The 15,435-nt window shown below is 48.1% G+C and overlaps 1 protein-coding gene across 6 annotated transcripts in view; it reads left to right on the forward strand.

The window, feature by feature from the left end:
* Positions 1–608: 608 nt before the first annotated feature.
* Positions 609–15,435, forward strand: part of NOD1 (nucleotide binding oligomerization domain containing 1) — a 78,443-nt gene continuing 63,616 nt past the window's right edge. For all 6 annotated transcript variants that reach the window (XM_058724700.1, XM_058724699.1, XM_058724704.1 and 3 more), the window contains exon 1: positions 609–719. The gene's annotated coding sequence lies outside the window, so the exon portion shown is untranslated. The remainder of the gene's footprint in view (positions 720–15,435) is intronic.

Genomic DNA, 15,435 nt, shown 5'->3' on the forward strand with positions numbered 1-15,435 from the left:
ATGCTGTGTCGTAAAAAGTTTGATTCTTCCAAGCTAGTTTTCATCCAGGCGCACGTGTCTCATTTTAACGAGAGTTTCACCGTCTTGCCCAGGATTTGCCTCTGGTTGCAGGATCTGGGTTGATACTATTAAGGGGAGGGTCTGGACTCGCGGCCACCGTGGCGCAAGGAATTCCCAAGAGTGTCACCCCCGGGCCAACTCTCCCGCCTGCCCACTCGGCCCTGCCCGCGGCTGGCAGCTCTCGGCCGGCGCGGAGCGCGCCATGGGGCTGCCCGCGGCCACTTTTCTGTGCGCCACGTCTCCAGACTTCCCGCAAGCCGGCGGCCCCAGCGCCGACCCCGCCCCGTCCGGCCGGCACCGCCTCCGCCCCTCTGCTCTGCCAGGCGAGGCAGGCGGGCGCGGCCGCAAGTGCCCTCCCGTCCAGTTCCCGTTCCGGGCTGGGGCGCAAGGCTGCACCCGCCCAGCGCTTCCCGCAGCTGCTGGTGCTGTGAGCTCCCCGGCGCTCCCGGGTCTCCGCGCCTCCGGTCCCCGGGCTCGCCGCTCCCGGGTCTCCGCGCTCCCCCGGCTCGCGGCTTCCCGGTCTCCGCGCTCCTCCTGCTCGCCGCTCCCGGGTTTCCGCGCTCTCCTGGCTGGTGGCTCCCCGGCCTCGGCGCTCCCCTGCGCACCTGGCTCTCGCCCCGGTTCCCCGCTGTTGTGAAGTCTCTACACGTGGAACCCAAGTAAGTTCCCGCGGCTGGGGGTGCTTCGCTCAGGGAAGTTTCCTGGGGATCTTGCGCGCCTTGAGCGAGGAGGCTCAGAGAGAAGGGGTACTGTTTGTGGGCAGTATGCAAAGCTCCCCTGGAAGTGTTGGAGAAATAAATGAAGTACCGCTCCAAAGATGGCCCACCGGGACTAAACCGAGCTCTGGTCTCTAGCTTAGAGACCCCTCTTCTGGGTTCTTCTTGCCGCAGGCGCGAAAACCTGCCAGGAATACAGAAGCTGACAACTATAAATTACCCTTCCCACTTGCACTGGGGGCTCAGCTGTTTGGAGAAAGGATCTCCTCTGAGCCCGCTGGTGTTAAATAAATCTCTGATCCACCAAGATCTCCAAGTGCCGCTTGGTTTTTCTGCCAAGTGTTGCAACCTGGTTCTGTAACATATTTGGTTCCCTGACTGGGAAACCCAACTGCTCTGGCCCGTTGTTGCCACTGGTTTGGGAAAACGGCTAGGCGGTGATGGAACGAGGGATCGCAAAGGAGAATGGGCGTCCTGCCTGGATTTCAGCAGTCTCCTGTTTGGTCGCCTCCCGCCGGCCTGCTCCCTCATTCTCGTGGGACTCAAAGAGACCTGGTAGGTGAGGACCTGGACAGGATGTTGGAAGCGGTAAGGCCAGGGCCCCAAAGTAGTCAGGCCCACCCAAAAGGATGGAAGGGGGACCTGATCACTCCCCAGAGACCTTAGTGGTCTCACAGGTAGAAAAATTTGTGGGAGGGAATGTAATAGCCTCTGGTGTGTATGTGTGTGTGAATGTGTGGCCGGCCAGACTTGCCAGTTGAGTTCGAGTTTGTAGCTCCACTGACGGGCACCCTTAAGGTCCCCAAAAGTCTATGGAGTCTGAGTGGGCTCACCTGTGTGGCGGTGAAAGGCATACGGTCCAGGGTGGCATTGGATTAGACTCCAATCGCAAGTCACAAAGCTGAGTCCACTTCAGCCAAGCCTCACCTAAAGTTTCCCTCCTGAACGTGACCAGTGGAGTATCTGATTGGTCCTCTCATTTGACGGGATACCCGCCCTTTGTCTGTCTCCTCCACACTGAACACAAGAAAGGAATTAATAATGGGATCCAAACAGAATAAGCCTATGATTTTAGAGGTCATGCTGAAAACATTTTTAAAAGGGATTTTCAGGCAATTATGGGGTGAAAATGACACCCAGGAAGTTAAGGACCTTTTCTGAACTAGAGTGGCCCATGTTCAATGTAGGATGGCCCCCGGAAGGGACATTAGATGCTCCAGTGGTGCAGCGGGTTTGGCTGATGGTCACTGGGAACCCAGGTCACCCTGATCAATTTCCATACATTGACTTCTGGCTTGAAATTGCCCAATCCTCCGCCTTGGGTGCGATTCATCCATAGCAAGCAGAGTCAGGCAAAGGTTTTAGCTGCCTTATCAAGAGACTCACCCAGGAAACCAAAGAAGCAACCTACTGTTCCCCTAGTGTTTTCAGGAGACCTGGAGGAAGATCCCGTCTTTCCACCACCTTATGACTCACCGGGCTCCCTCCCCGCTGACCCTAAGCTTGAAACTCCTCCTCTGTCTGTCTCTCCTCCACCGGACGGACAGACGTGCCGCTCATCTCTCCTCTACTCCCAGACCTGGAGAACCCTCCCCAGCCAGGGCCAGCAGCCAGACTGTGCCCCAGACCCAGACCTGACACTCTCCAAATGCCTGTAAGGGAGACGAGAGAGCCTGAAAGACAGAATGAGGATGGAACAGTCCAGCCAGCCGTTCCATGATGTATTATCAACCTTCCTCTACAACCAACCTCTTCAATGGGAAACACAACACTCCATCATACTCTGAGAAGCCACAAGCAGCAGTCGACTTGATGGAGTCCCTCTTCCAGACCCACCGACCGACTTGGGAAGATTGTCAACAGTTACTCCATACTCTGTTTAATACAGAAAAAAGAAGAAGAATAGAAACACGACAGTATCTAAGAAATCACACACCTCCAGGGATCAATGGCCCTGCTGTCTGGGCTCAAGCTGCTGTGCCTGAAGAACGCCCAACCTGAGATTTCATGACAGAAGAAGGACAAGGCCATATCTGGTGATATCGGGAAACCCTCCTTTGGGGAATCCGACCTGGAATGAAAAAGCCCATGGACGTGACTAAAATATCGTCAGTCACACAGCAGCCTGGGGAGTCTCCCAGAGACTACTGCAAAAAACTATGTCGGCATACCATGCATACATCCCGTTTGACCCTGGGGCACCAGAAAGTCAACAAATGGTAAATACCTCCTTTGTGGCACAGGCTGCCCCAGATATCAGAAGAAAACTCCAGAAGTTAGAGGGCTTTGCTGGGATGAATATCACTCAGCTGATAGAGGTCGCCAATAAAATTTTCGTAAACAGAGAAGTCACAGCCGAAAGAGAAGCAGAAGACTAAAAGAGAAGGCCACTCTTCTCGCAGCAACACTAAAAGAAACAGACACTGCAAAGATGGGAAGACCCCAACCACCAAAAGAGGGGACGCCCAGAGCCCCCTTAGCAGAGGACCAATGTGTAGACTGCAAAGAGAAGGGACAGTGGAAGAATGAATGTCCCAATTGGAAGGGGCCCCCAAAACCCAGCCAATATCGGGAAGAACCTCGAGGAGAGAACCTCGTTAGTCTGGCCAGGATAGAATCGGACTGAGGGGGACCGGGCTTTTTTTCTCTGGGCTGCATGAGCCCACAGTCAAAATGAAAGTAGGGGGCTGACAACTAAGAAGTTAAAGAGGAAATTAAAAAGTACATGGAAGCCAATGAAAATGATAACACCACAACCCCAAACCTCTGGGATGCAGCAAAGGCGGTCATAAAAGGAAAATATATAGCAATCCAGGTCTTCTAAAGAAGGAAGAAAGATCTTAGATACACAACCTAACCTTACACCTTAAAGAGCTGGAAAAAGAACAGCAAATAAAACCCCAAACCAGCAGAAGACAGGAAATAATAAAGATTAGAGCAGAAATTAATGCTATCAAAACCAAAACCAAAACCAAAACAAAACAGATCAATGAAACCAGAAGCTGGTTCTTTGAAAGAATTAACAAAATTGATAAACCACGAGCCAGTTTGATCATAAAGAAAAAGGAAAGGACCCAAATAAGTAAAGTCAAGAATGAAAGAGGAGAGATCACAACCAACACAGCAGAAATAAAAACAATAAGAGAATATTATGAGCAATTACATGCCAATAAAATGGGCAATCTGGAAGAAATGGACAAATTCCTAGAAACATATACACTAGCAAAACTGAAATAGGAAGAAATAGAAACAGACCCATAACCAGTAAACAAATAGAATTAGTAATCAAAAATCTCCCAAAAAAACAAGAGTCCAGGGCTAGATGGCTTTCCAGGGGAATTCTACCAAACATTTAGTTAACACCTATTTTCTTGAAGCTGTTCCAAAAAATAGAAATGGAAGGAAAACTTCCAAACTCTTTCTATGAGGCCAGCATTACCTTGATTCCAAAACCAGAGACCCCACTAAAAAAGGAGAACTATAGACCGATTTCCCTGATGAACATGGATGCAAAAATCCTCAACAAGATATTAGCCAACCAGATCCAACAATACATTAAAACAATTATTCACCATGACCAAGTGGTATTTATACCTGGGACTCAGGGCTGGTTCAATATCCTCAAAACAATTAACATGATTCATCACGTCAATAAAAGAAAGGACAAGAACTGTATGATCCTCTCAGTAGATGCAGAGAAAGCATTTGACAAAATACAGCATCCTTTCTTGATAAAAACCCTCAAGAAAGTAGGGATAGAAGGATCATACCTTGAGATCATAAAAGCCATATATGAACAACCCAATGCTAATATCATCCTCAATGGGGAAAATCAGATCTTTCCCCCTAAGGTCAGGAACAAGACAGGGATGTACACTCTCACCACTGTTATTCAACATAGTATTGGAAGTCTTAGCCTCTGCAGTCAGACAACACAAAGAAATAAAAGTCATCCAGACCACCCAGGAGGAGACTCTATATGGAAAACCCAAAAGATTCTGCGAAAAACTGCTAGAACCGATTTATGAATTCAGCAAAGTTACAGTATATAAAATCAACGCACAGAAATCGGTTGCATTCCTATACACCAACAATGAAGCAACAGAAAGAGAAATCAAGGAATCAGTCCCATTTACAGTTGCACCAAAAACCATAAAATACCTAGGAATAAATCTAACCAAAGAGGTGAAAAATGTATACACCGAAAACTATAGAAAGCTTATGAAAGAAATTGAAGAAGACACAAAAAAATGGAAAAAAGATTCCATGCTCCTAGATAGGAAGAACAATATTGTTAAAATGTCGATCCTACCCAAAGCAATCTACATATTCAGTGCAATCTCTATCAGACTAACACCAACATTCTTCACAGAGCTAGAACAAACAATCCTAAAATTTGTATGGAACCAGAAACGACCCCGAATAGCCAAAGCAATCTTGAAAACCAAAGCAGGAGGCATCACAATCCCAGACTTCAAGCTGTACCACAAAGCTATAATCCTCAAGACAGTATGGTACTGGCACAAAAACAGACACTCAGACCAGTGGAACAGAATAGAGAACCCAGAAATGGACCCACAAACATATGGCCAACTAATCTCTGACAATGCAGGAAAGAATATCCAGTGGAATAAAGACGGTCTCTTCAGCAAGTGGTGCTGGGAAAACTGGACAGCGACATGCAGAAGAATGAACCTGGACCACTTTCTTACACCATACACAAAAATAAACTCAAAATGGATGAAAGACCTCAATGTAAGACAGGAAGCCATCAAAATCCTCGAGGAGAAAGCAGGCAAAAACCTCTTTGATCTTGGCCGCAGCAATTTCTTACTCAACACGTCTCTGGAGGCAAGGGAAACAAAAGCAAAAATGAACTATTGGGACCTCATCAAAATAAAAAGTTTCTGCACAGTAAAGGAAACAATCAGCAAAACTAAAGAGCAACCAACAGAATGGGAGAAGATATTTGCAAATGACATATCAGGTAAAGGATTAGTATCCAAAATCTATAAAGAACTTATCAAACTCAACACCCAAAAAATAAATAATCCAGTGAAGAAATGGGCAAAAGACATGAATACACACTCCTCCGAAGAAGACATCCAGATGGCCAACCGACACATGAAAAGATGCTCAACATCACTCATCCTCAGGGAAATACAAATCAAAACCACAATGAGATACTACCTTATACCTGTCAGAATGGCTAACATGAACAACTCAGGCGACAACAGATGTTGGTGAGGATGCGGAGAAAGAGGATCTCTTTTGCATTGTTGGTGGGAATGCAAGCTGGTGCAGCGACTCTGGAAAACAGTATGGAGGTTCCTCAAAAAATTAAAAATAGAACTACCCTACCACCCAGCAATTGCACTACTACGTATTTATCCAAGGGATACAAGTGTGCTGTTTCAAAGGGACACATGCACCCCCATGTTTATAGCAGCACTATCGACAATAGCCAAAGTGTGGAAAGAGCCCAAATGCCCATCGATGGATGAATGGATAAATAAGATGTGGTATAGGTATATACAATGGAGTATTTCTCGGCAGTCAAAAAGAATGAAATCTTGCCATTTGCAACTACATGGATGGAACTGGAGGGTATTATGCTAAGTGAAATTAGTCAGAGAAAGACAAATATCATGTAACTTCACTCATATGAGGACTTTAAGAGAGAAAACAGATGAACATAAGGGAAGGGAAACAAAAATAATATAAAAACAGGGAGGGGAACAAAACATAAGGGACTCTTAAATGTGGAGAACGAACAGAGGGTTACTAGAGGGGTTGTGGGAGGGGGGATGGGCTAAATGGGTAAGGGGCTTAAGGAATCTACTCCTGAAATCACTGTTGCAACATATGCTAACTAATTTGGATGTAAATTTAAAAAATTAAATTAAAAAAAAAAGTAGGGGGCCGAACAATAACTTTCATGGTTGACACTGGGGCTGAACACTTAGTTGTCACTTCCCCGGTGGCCCCTTTCAGCCAAAAAACAGCAACCATGCTTGGGGCTACTAGGACACAGGCAATACAATAGCCCTTTCTGTCAAGCTCGACAATGTGAACTTGGGGGTCACAAGGTCCAACATGAGTTCTTCTACTTACCTGGCTGCCTGATTCCTCTCCTGGGCTGGGATCTTCTCTCCAAACTTGGAGAGAGGCCAGTAGCCTACCTGGATCAAAAAAACTTGATCCTGTGGCTGCAGGATGTCACCGTGCCTCAGAGTGCTGGCAGCCACAGTCTTGCTCATCAAGGAGGCGGACAAACTCACACGGGGACAAACACTTAATGTTAACGTCCCACACGCGGTCATGTCCCTGATGAGCACCCGGTGATCTAGTTTTCTCTCCAATTCTCGGCTGGCACAATATCAAGGCCTTCTCTATGAAAACCCAAGGGTCACTCTTGAAACAGTAAGAACACCAAACCCAGCCACCTTCCTTCCCACGGAGGAGGGAGAACCCGACCATGACTGTTCCCAAGTAGTGGATGAAGTCTACACCAGCCGCCTGGACCTCCAAGACCAGGCTATAACAAGCCCGGAGATCACCCTGTTCAGTGATGGGAGCAGCTATTTACAAGAGGGCAGCCGTAGAGCAGGATATGCAGTAACCACAACCACCGAAGTTCTGGAAGCCAAGGCCTTGCCGGAAGGATGGTCGGCACAACTAGCTGAACTGTAAGCCTTAACCTGAGCCCTCATCCTTAGCAAAGGTAAATGAGTTACCATCTACACTGATTCCCGGTATGCCTTCGCTACTGTGCATGTACATGGGGCCATCTATAAAGAAAAAGGCCTCTTTACTGCTGCAGGGAAAACTATCAAAAATACTAAATACTAAAGCTTCTTGAGGCTCTATGGCTGCCAGACAAGGTAGCTATCCTACACTGTAAGGGACATCAGAAAGGAGACAACCCCAGAACTCAAGGAAATCACCTGGCTGACAAAACAGCGAGCGTGCCGCCTGTGGTGACCCAGGCGAAGCTCATACCTACACTATGACTCTCATGCCCCAGAGGGAAGTCTCCCCACCCCTGTATACAAACGAGAAGAAAAGTTGGGCCTCGACAGAAGGAGGCACACTAAACAAAGAGGGATGGTGGGTCATGCCAAATGGGCACATCTTTGTCCCGTCATCTATGGGAAGACACCTAGTGAAGGAATATCACCAACTCAGGCACCAAGGAAAAACTGCTCTAGAGGCCCTCCTCAAAAAGACCTACTGTATCAGCCAGCTGCCGGCATTATGCCAAGCTGTCCGTGAACAATGTGTAACGTGTGCCAAAAACAATGCTCGGTCTGCCCCTCGGCCCCCGCCTGGCCCACAAAGGATGGGGGCCGCCCCTTTCGAAGACTCAGAGGTGGACTTTACTGACATACAACCAAATAAAGGATTCAGGTGCCTTCTGGTAATAATCTGCACATATTCGGGATGGGTCGAAGCATTCCCGACCGGAACGGAACGGAGTCGCGAGGTGGCCAAAGCTCTTCTACGGGAGATTGTGCCTCGGTTTCGCCTACCCTTAACCGTACACAGTGATAAGGGACCTGCATTTGTGGCAGACATTATACAAACCCTGACAAAGTCCCTCAACATTACCTGGAAACTGCACACCTGCTTACCCCAGAGCTCAGGGAAAGATGAATCGCACCCTCTAAGGAAACCCTGGCTAAGTTCCACCAAAAGACTAATCTCCCATGGCCAGATTTTCTACCACTGGCCCTCTTGTGTGCCCGATGCACGCCTGGGGCACTAGGATTCTCCCCTTTCGAGTTATTATATGGGCGACCCCCACCCCATGTTTAAAAAACTCCCAGGAGACCTACACCAGATTGAAGACAAGGGAATAAGAGAACAGCTCCAGACCTTGGGGGCAGTCCTAAACAAGTTATAGAGATACACCATAGAGAAGGCCCCAATTTTCTTAGGGACCCCTGTTCACCCCTTTCTGCCAGAAGACTCTGTATGGGTCAAAGATTGAAAGAGGGAACGTCTTAAACCACAGTGGACTGGGCCTCATACTGTTATTCTAACAACTCCTACAGCCCTTAAACTTTCAGGTATCACCCCTTGGGTCTATCACTCCAGAGTTAAGAAGGCCAACTCAGAAGAACCCCCAACCTGTGAAGTGATCCAGATCCAGTCAACCTGCTTAAACTGACCCTCAAAAGGGAAACTGGCCCCTGAGACCTCCAGCCCTGCTCCAGCCACAGCCCGGAAGCTGGCTGGCCTGTACATGGCAGAAACTTGAGAAATCAACCCATGGACCAAGCCCAGGGGTTCAGATGAAACTCTGCCAGCCCTTGCCCCTTACTGGTGTCATAGCCCTGATCTTACTTCTTACTGTTGGGCTGATAGAGACTGCATCAACAAGCTAGACATGGGACAAAAGATGCATGCTGGGTCTCACATACCTCCTCTGGATGGGAAGATTATTAAGTATTGCCTGTATATTATGATATCGTCTCTCACCCTCACAACTGCCGCTTACCCACTTTGCCCCCAGGATTGTTATATGACAATAAGGGGGTCAAGGGCATTTAGCACCTTCACCTCCCTCCACAAAGATTGCTACCAGGGAGAAACACCCACTCTCTGTCGGTCACCCAGTGCCCCAAGGGCTAAGTATTGGACCGTAGAGATAACCCAAAATATCAGGAACCTATGTCACAACAAGGGCCTCCAGAGAGGGAAGCGAGCTTGCTACACTTACCTTCCTCAATGGGGGATCTCGGACAGGGAAGGGGTGCAAGACAGGGCCCTTCAAAAAGTTATAAAGGATAGCCAGGATAGGGTAATACAAGCTATAAAGGCAGCCGCTCCCTGGGCAGCCTACCAGGGTTTGAACCTTTCAGCCCTCAATCCGATGCTTACCAATTCCCCACTCCAGCATTGGGCCAACACTACAAGTCCTCCATAAAATACATAATCACACCCAAACCTGTTGGATGTGCATGCCCCTCAGCCGGAGGGCTCACTTAGCCACTCCCATCCCTTTGACCTGGGAAGCTCCTGAAAATCTCAAAACCAACACCTCTGTCTTAATTGGACCCCTGGCCACTGGGGTCCATCTCACAAATGCCGGCAATCTAACCTGTACAGTCCCTGAAGGTATGAATGGTACCTCTCTATGTGCAAAAAATATAACTTTAAAGAAGAAGGTTATATTTGAACCCTATGTTCAACCCCTGGGGTGTTCTATCTGTGTTCTAATTCGGTCTACCAATGCTTAGAGGCCAACTGGACTCAGATATGTTATTCCGTCTTCCTAACCCCAGAGGTATCCGTATACACTGAAGATCAGTTCCTAACAGCCTTTAGCCCCAAGTCCCTGGCTAAACAGGCAATCCTGCTACCCGTTCTGATAGGAGCAGGAATTGCGACAGGAATAGGAACCAGAATTGGGGGCATAGGTTCATCCGTAGGACTATACCATAGACTATCTCAAGAGATAAATGAAGACATGGAACGGGTGGGAGATTCTCTGGTAACCTTACAAAGCCAAATAAACTCTCTGGCGGCAGTGACCCTCCAAAATCGGCAAGTCCCTCCACCTCGTCACTTCAGAAAAAAAGAGGGATCTGCATCTTTCTGGGGGAGGAATGTTGCTATTTCGTAAACCAATCAGGAACAGTTACAACTAAGGTTAAGGAACTCAAAAAAAAAAAAAAAGAAAATCAACATAGACAACAGGAAAGTATCAGTCAATAAGAAGGATGGCATCTCACAGATTGGGCATCCTGGCTTCCTGCCCTGGAGGGGCCCCTCCTCTCCATAATTTTACTTGTATCCATCGGGCCCTGTATACTGAATGCCGTGGTATGTTTTATTGAAAACACTGTTGCTTGCCAAACTACTACACGTATCTTAGCCTTCCGAGAGTACCAACCTGTAAAACTGAAAGGTGATGACTAAAAGTTTTTTTAAAAGGCATCAAAGCAGGGGGAATGTTGGAGAAGTGAATAAAGTATGCCAAAGATGGCCGATGGGGCTAAAACAAGCTCTGGTCTCTGGCTTAGAGACCCTTCTTCCGGGTTCTTCTTGCCCTGTTTGCCGCGCACGCGCTCGAAAACCCGCCACGAATACGGAAGCTGACAGCTATAAATTGCCCTTCCCACCTGCATTCGGGGCTCAGATCTTTGGAGAAACGGTCTCTTCTGGGCCCGCCGGTGCTAAATCTCCAATCCACCAAGATCTCCGAGTGCTGCTTGGTTTCTCCACCAGCGTTCCAGCCTGGTTCTGTAACAGAGGAGCTACAGGTGAAATGAGTCGGAAAAGTGCAGACAGTTTGAGGAATGCAGAGAAAGTTCAGAGGGACGAACTTGAGCATCTGCAGAATCACTGATTCCCTCCTTAGGGTGTCTCAATCCTGCCTGCACCTTAGAATCGCCTGGGCACTTTTAAAATGCAGCTGCCCTGGCCCCATCCCAGACCCATTACATCAGAATCCCTGGGGCTGGGACCCAGTCCTCAACAGCGTTTAAACTCCCCAGGTGATTCCAATGTGCAGCCAGGGTTGGGAGCCAATGACGGAAGAAAGCGTGGCTGCTGAGGAAGGTGGGAAGGCACACAGGGGCCTTGATGGAGTCCAGCTGCAGACGGATCCCTCGGCACCCAGTGTCCTGTGTGGTCCTCAGGCTTTGTGAGCCACCAAAAGGGGAATGAGACTATGCTTGGCAGGGCAAATAGCGTGTTGAAGAGACCCTCTTATGTTCGTCAGTCTTTTGGCACATTGTGAAAAACAGAAGGCATGCCTGGTTACGATCCCCGCTTGACTCTGCGTCTGGGAAATTGCTCCCTTGTTGCCTTGGAAATGAAGTTGGGGGAAACCAGGAAACCCGCGGCCTCCGCGACTTCTGGGTGATTTAAAGATGAGGCCGGGTGTTGCCACAGGGTTGGGTTTGTCCGTCCTTCCAAAAGCCCCCGTCTGGGTGCTATCATGTCCAGGGCGGGGTGCCTCTCCTGTGGATTTCTGAGAGGAGTGGATTTCACAGGATGGACCCTTCCTCACCGTGGGGGCGATGTTGGTGGGCAAGTAGCTGTAATCCCAGAAGCAGGGCCATTGGGCAAGACGCACAGTTCTACCCCACGTGCGGGGCGGCTTTAAGAGGTGGGTTGAAAACAAACAACAGCCTACAGGTAGAAGAAGGGCCTTTCAAAGGTTTTAAGAAGAGTACATTTAATTTTTGTGGAATGGAGAAGTGAGTTCAGAGTTTTGGACTCCCAACAAACCTGGGCCCAAATTCAGATTCTGTTGCTTCTATGATATGTGACCATAGGGAAGTTACCTGAAAACTGGGGGTAAAAGTAACCGCGGTATGAGGACCCTTATAGTTAAGCGAGTTAGTGCGTAGCAAATGCCTGGCAGGGCAGGTGACGTATGGCAGGTGCTCTGTGAGTGGTGGTCATGAGGCACAGTGGCAGTGCTTTGTGTCTGCTGTCTGTCGCTGCTGTTTACTTGACACAGCTGTGAAGTGGGGGGTGGGGTGTTTGTGTAGAAACTGTCTCCCTCCATGCTCCATTCCCCTGCTCTTGTCTGGCCCTGCTAAGGGAAAGGCTTCTTTCCTCTTAGGCCTCTGGGTGCTTTGAGGTCTGGAATTTCAAGCCACTGGTTCCCTCCACCCCCTTCCCCCAGGGTTTATTGATGGGTCTGGAATACAGCTTTAATGCATGTGACGGGAATGAATTTCTTGACAAAAAAACAAAAAAAAAAAGCAGCCCTTAATCCTAAGACTTCTCCACCCCGCTGCCACCTCTATGAAAAATGGGCTCCTAAGAAAGCTGTGCTGTCTGTAGGGTCTCAGAATTGATGTGGGCACACACACGTGGCTCTCCTCCTGGCAGCATGCCCAGACTACACCCAGGCTGCTTCTGTTCTGCCTCTGCCTCTTGGCTTAGGGACAACGCATCGTCCTTCAGTGACCAAGAACAGGAATTTGGGGAAGGGGGACCCAGATCCTACAGCTGTCGATGCTGCATCCCAGATGAACCTCTCACCCTGGGGCCCTCTGTGTGTGCCCCTGACGATTGCTTGTAGTGACGATAGCACTGTATAGACTGGACAATTGCGTTCGGCACAGTGATGTCATGTGAAAACTAGGATCAAGTGTTTTTACCGTATATGTGCAATCGCTGACTTTTGCTTACGTGCGACTATCGAATTCATGTCTCTTTTTAGCCGGAGAGTTCACTATTTCTTCCAACCCTTAAGACATAAGCCTGGGATTTGAGGTTTACGTTTCCAGTTGATTTTACGGCTCTCTTTTTTGGGATGACTTTAGGCAAGATGAAATTAGAAAAGCTAAAATTTGTACTTGTGCTGAATTTTTGTCATGCAGAAGCTGTAGATATTTTGCATGTTTCTAGAAGCCCTGTTTTCTTTTACCGCCTGGGCAACGTCAATTGTGTCCCACCCGCAGGGCCTCTTTCCATCCATCCACAAAGTCTCAACTTTGTTTTGAGGAAAAGTCTTTGGTGCATCAGATAATGCTCATTGAGGGCAAGTGTTTTTTTCCACACTTGCCTGTTGTAGTAAGAAAGGAGTAGTCCCTGCCATTTCAGTTAATTTATGGTTTTTTACCCAGTGCCATTAAGTGTGTCGAAGCCAGACTTCCTGGCTTGAATTTTTATCCCTGCGTTTTATCTAGAACTGCCGCAGACCAAACTGTGGGCAGAGATCACTTTGCAGAGTTGGCCAAGCCAAGCTCACCACCACCCCTACCTTCGTCATCCCCCTGCCCCTGCCCCAGTCTCTGGAGCCATTGTGTCAGGCAGGCCTGGGCGCGGTCACTCTGAGGGCGTCCTGGCCCTCTGCTGGGGCACAGTGCCCTAACAAGGGGCTGCTCTAAAGCCAGCAAGGCAGTTTTGTACTGCACTTTGTTAAAAACGGAAGGTAGCCTAGTAAACTGCCACTTTGGAATTTGTTTCACAAAACTATAGTTTCAAGTATTAATAAACAGGTCATCATAAGGGCCCAGATAATTGCAAAGTGAGCACCAGATTAGCACCAGGTTTTAGTAGGTCGGTATTTTAATAAAACATGAAAAGTCGCCACTGTTCTGTTTCAGGATGTTGGTAGTTGGCCTCTTTACGTGTCTTCACCTAAAGGAAGAAAAGAGTTGGGAGGACATAGAGTCTTTCGGAGGCACACGCAACTGGGTAGGACAGTCATGCGTTGCTAGGGAAAACCCTTCCGTGGCAGGCGATGACTAACTTGAGAAAATATCTGTGGTGTTCTAATTCCCGAAAGATTAAAGCCCCGAAAGATTAAAGCCAGATGGCTAAGAACTTCCCATACTCCGTTTTAACACATTCCCCAATTGCTATCTATGACCGCAAACCAAACCTTCTAGAAGGAAGTTGGTGGAAAGCTAGGCTGTTCTTTGGGGATATCCTTATTTCTTACAGTTCATGACAGCGGGCTCCTTCATTGGGATGGAGCCACTCATTGACCCCGTTTAACAAGGAGGTGTTTTACATTTAATACAAATTCAGGGACATCCATGGTTTCAAGTGGACACAATGAGATCTGTAACAAATACAGACAGGCAGGATGTAAATGAAAGAAACTGGTTTGGGGGTCAGAATTGAACTCAAGCTCCTACTTTGTTCTTTAACTGTGTGAGCTCGCCAAGATACTTAACCTCTTCACCCTGTGTCCTCCTTTGTCAAGTAGTTATAAGAATTCTTTCTTTACCGAGTGGTTTTGCGTATTTGATGAGGTGATTGATATAAGCCACCTGGCTTTCAGGAAATGCCAATTATTGTGATAATGAGTACGCAGATTACTGGGGTCAGAGTGCTGGTCTTGCCACCCCTTGAGCTATGTAGCTTTGGCTAACGTACTTAACAGTCGTGAGTCTCAGTTTTTGTATCTGCAAAATGGGGATGGATAACTCTACCTTATGTGGAAGCATTGGTTTGAGGCTTGATGGAATGAAATGATGATGCATCTGATCTGAAAGACCCTAAATAATAGCAAACACTTACATAGATTTAACTGTGTGTAGCCCTGGTCTAAAGGCTTCAGGGTTTGGGGATTTGGTGGTGGTGGTGGTGGTGCCTTTTTTTTTTTTTTTTTTTTTTTTTTTTTTTTTTTTTTTTTTTTTTTTAGCGCATTTAATCTTCCCAACAACCTTCTGTGCTGGTTATCCCATTTTACGGATGAGACAACCGAAGCTCAGTGAGATGAAAGAACTCGTCCAAAGAGAACAAATAGTAAAGGCTGCACCCAGGATTTGAAGCGGAACCCTGTTATCAACCACTGAAGCTGCACTCTGTGGGTGCCCCTGCCTCTGCTCACCTCCCCCACTTCCCCATGCCTGCCTTCTGTAATTGGCCCGCAGACGTGCTTCTGCTCTTTGAAGACCTGTATTTCTGGACACGGGGGCCCCAGCGGCCAAAGAACTGCCTGCTTATAAAGGGGCACTCCCCGCCCCCCCCCCCCCCCCCCCCCCCCCCCCCGCCTCAACCCCAGACTTGCAGCTTTTAAGCCTCAACAATTGCTTCCACTGGCTGATCTAACATCCCCTGGGTGTGGTGGGGCTGGGGGAGCCCTGATATTCCTATTGACTGATGTTTTTAGAGTGGGTTATGATGTTTATTTGAGAGAAATGTCATCTCAGTGCACTGAGACAGTTAGCCTGGG

The sequence above is a fragment of the Neofelis nebulosa genome, chromosome 4, assembly GCF_028018385.1.
Source record: "Neofelis nebulosa isolate mNeoNeb1 chromosome 4, mNeoNeb1.pri, whole genome shotgun sequence".
Classification (NCBI taxonomy): Eukaryota; Metazoa; Chordata; class Mammalia; order Carnivora; family Felidae; genus Neofelis; species Neofelis nebulosa.